The sequence below is a fragment of the Saimiri boliviensis genome, chromosome 3 (genome assembly GCF_048565385.1).
Source record: "Saimiri boliviensis isolate mSaiBol1 chromosome 3, mSaiBol1.pri, whole genome shotgun sequence".
NCBI lineage: Eukaryota > Metazoa > Chordata > Mammalia > Primates > Cebidae > Saimiri > Saimiri boliviensis.
The window spans coordinates 165,094,055-165,097,884 of record NC_133451.1 but is presented as its reverse complement, the minus strand read 5'-3'; the positions used below and the strand labels follow the sequence as shown (position 1 = coordinate 165,097,884).

The window sequence follows — 3,830 nt, the reverse complement described above, 5'->3', positions numbered from 1 at the left end:
TAGATGAAAATAAGAAACAGGTCTTCAGGTTTCTCTTCATATCGGAAAAGATCTAAACAAGCATTTAGTTATACTCAGGGGCAGCTGTTGACGTTTTCTAGGGTACAAGAGAATGATCTACAAAAATAAAACCCACTCACCTCCAGCATGAGCAGCTCCAGTTGGTATTTCCTGTACTCCCCAACTGTGACAATTCCAGCCAAACTGTATTCTGGCCTACATCACCTGTAAAGGGGAAAGCAGGTATTATGATGAAGCATTCAGAGGATTTAAGAAGGTTTGAAATATAGTTACGATGGAGCAGTGGTTCCTAACCCTTTTTGGTTTTAAATCCTTTTTAGACTATAAAGTTTTGAACCTTCTCTATAGAAAAATTTATAATATGTATACATGGGTATATGTTTTCATAAGTTTCAGTGTATTCTTAGATCCATTTAGATATCCATAGACTCTAAGTTAAGAATCTTTACTGTATGGCCAACAAACACACAAAGCTAGTGAAACACCACTTGAAATAGTACCTAGTGAATATAACAAAGACAAGATTGCTTTATTATTATTTGAAATTAAAATATAATATAATGTGAGCTTCTAATAAATGGTTTATAAACAAACCTAAGTATTACCAGTCACAGGAAGCAGAGACCACCTTAAAAATATAAAAATAAAGAAGATACACGAATATATACTGGATATTTTCAAAACATCTTATGTGATGGGGATGACGTGGTTTTACCTAATTTAAATCCATATTTATTTATATGCTAGATGAGGAAAAAAAGAGCTTTCTTCCAGGAAACATACCACTGTCAATGAGTATGACATCCATAAACGAAGTGTAATGTACATAATCATATTTTCTTCTCTCTGTCATGTGCTAATGGTATGCTTACTGGTTATTCATGAGGACCTATCTTCACCGCCTCTTAGCTAGCTACATATTGTCATTTTTTTCCCTGTTTAACTCAGATAGCCATTAACACCATGCTGTTTTCTTCAAATGATTTTAGAGATGCCAAGCAAATCTGCTGATTAGCTCAGGCCAGCCTACACCAGATTGGAGAATGAGAAAGTAGTAAAAGAAGCGCATTCCAGATTACGACTGGATATAAAGAGACAAAAGGCTCTAACAGCTCACACCCACCCCTGCCACATATGCCACGAAAGTACTCAGAGAGTCCGGAATCCCAAACTAGACTACCCAGGTGAACCTACAGAGTTTCACAGGCGGCAGCTTTATGTGTGTATCAGTGAGGCAAGATGGGAGGACTGGCAGTAAAGAAATCTGACAGATGAGGAAACATGGGGAATATCAAAACCAGTTTAGCACACTTGTCCACACCTTCCCCCCAGCAGCTTCCTCCCAAGCTCCCAGACCACCAGCAGGGAGGTTCAGATGCTCTAGACTTGGGGAAGAGTGCTAACTTTGCTTGCTTTCTTCTCTCCTTTCATCCTCCCTGGGAGAGGGGATGTCCTCCTCTCCTCTGTCCAGGACCAACCTCAAGCTCTCCCAATATATGAGTGCTTTTACCCAAAGTTTGGTGCCTCCTCCAGAGCTGTCAGCTTTCCGGCCACAGCTTGGTCATCAGCCCTACAAAGGCCCACAAATACAAACCTCAACATAGGATGACTTACTGTGTCTGATACCTTTTTGCCTTTTTAGTCCGTAGTAGACAGTTGTCCTGACTACAGTTGTCTCAGCAGGAGCCACCTCTGTGTGTATGTGAATGTGTGTGTATTTTTTTTTTCTAAGGCAAAAACGAGTTTATATCTTTGTTAAAAGATGATCTTAGCCGGAGACCTTTTTTTGGACTAGATTGGTAGGTCAAGTGATGTGCTAACCTGGTATGTCTGGGAAGTAGAGCAAGACCAAGGCTGCAGGGCCTTTATGGAACTTCTGTGCTAGGAAGGGAGATAGACATTTAACACAAATCACTCCATATCTTGACAATTGCGACATGGCAGAGAAGTACAGTCACCTATGGGACTACAAAACTGACCCTAAAACAAACAGGCATGGGGAGGTAGTGAGGTCACCTCTAGGAATGCTTCCCCAGTGGAAACATTTGCACTGAACCTTGAAGATTAGGTAGATGAGCCAGTGCTTTTGCACACCTTGTTTCATGAAAGCAAGACTGTTTTTTACTGTTGTATTCTCCAGTACCTGCTTCCTTGTAGGTGGTCAATCAAGATTTCTTGAATAAATGAATGAATGGGGGTTCCCAACATCTGTTTGCTCTCTTATTGCTCTCCTTTCCTACCACAGTGGTTCCTTTTCTCTCCATTCCCATACCAATTGGTATGTTTTGAAAACTAAAAATACTTTTTTAAAGTTTTACTGTTCAATTAAAGTTAGAAACATTTAAAATCCCCACAGATGCAAATGCTGGAACTATGAAATAAAATCTCAAGATGTTTTCAGTCCCAAAGCTCTGTGGAATAATCAATTTTATAAATTTTTAAAAAGCAAAAACTATTTGGAAGGCTGAAGCAAGAGGTTTGCTTGAGCCTAGGAGTTCAAGGCCAACCTGGGCAACACTGCAACCCCGTCTTCTAAAATAAGTAAATAAAATTTTAAAGAGCAAAAATTAGGCTTCGCCATGCAAGTTTATAATGAAAGATTATACACTGACTATATACTTTAGCTATAAATTTTAAAGACCTCAAGATAATGTTAAGCCCAGGCATGGTGGCTCATGCTATAGTCCCAACACTTGGGAGGCCAAGGAAGGAGAACCACTTGAGGCCAGGAGTTAAGAGACCAGCCTGGACAACATGGTAAGACTCCATCTCTATAAAACAGAAAAAAGCCAGGCATGGTGGCACACACCTGTAGCCCTAGCTACTTGGAAGGCTGAGACTGGAGGATTGCGTGAGCCCAGGAGGTCGAGACTGCAGTGACTCATGTCACAGCCTAGGCGACAGAGAGAGACCCTGTCTTTAAAAACAAAAACAAACAAAACCACCTTTGAATCAACAAAATCAAGCAACCAAGAGTTTTCCTGTTCTCTAACGTCATTAAGCTTTGAGTGTGTCTTTACAGAAATTTTTATTTTCTTACGTATGGCATCCTCGATTGTATGACTTTAACATAATCCCAGATGGATTAATTATCATAAAGCCTATTTTGCAGACAGTTCAAGGGAATTAAGCCCAGGAGCAAAAATTAGATAATTCCTTAAATCTGAAATCTGTCCTCCAAAATACTTCTCTACTCACCACTTAAACAGTTTTGAGTGAAGTGGCCCTTTAAAATTAAGTGCTGCTTGCTTTTACCTCTGTATTCCCTTCTCCAGCACCATTTTATTCCCAGAGCTGCTTTCTTGGCAGTTTGGGGCACCCCTTGCTGTTCGTGCTTGTGATAGTCTGACTTCCATCTGCTGCTCTGCAGCCAGGAGCCTGCTGTGCTCCCTTCAGTCACATCTTTCATGCCTGGCCATTCAACCACCTTTCATCAGGTCTCAATGGGCCTGGGTAAATGGGCCTGCATACGCATGAGCACATAATCTCCCAGGTAGCCTCCTCCTTGAAGCACCTCCAGTACATGCTGTTCACAAACAGCAGGCCATCACTCTCTACTGGGTTCCTAATCCCTCAGGCACACAGGGAAGGAAGTCGAAAGGCTGTGAACGTGAAAAGAAAAGGGAGGGGCGGGTGAGCAGAGGGAACACAATGTCAGCGCCCGGGCCCTCCAGCGGCTGCAGCACAATCATCGCCAGCTGCAGCCCAATTAAGCTCAACAGGTCACAGGTGTTCCAGACAGAAGATATTTTAACAAAACCACTTTCTTGAAAATACCTAAGACTTTTTAAAGCACTGCAGCCCATTTC

The 3,830-nt window shown here is 41.5% G+C and overlaps 1 protein-coding gene across 3 annotated transcripts in view; it reads left to right on the top strand.

The window, feature by feature from the left end:
• AFG2A (AFG2 AAA ATPase homolog A) overlaps positions 1-3,830 on the top strand; it is a 327,555-nt gene that overhangs the window by 307,329 nt on the left and 16,396 nt on the right. The gene's annotated exons all lie outside the window — the stretch shown is intronic.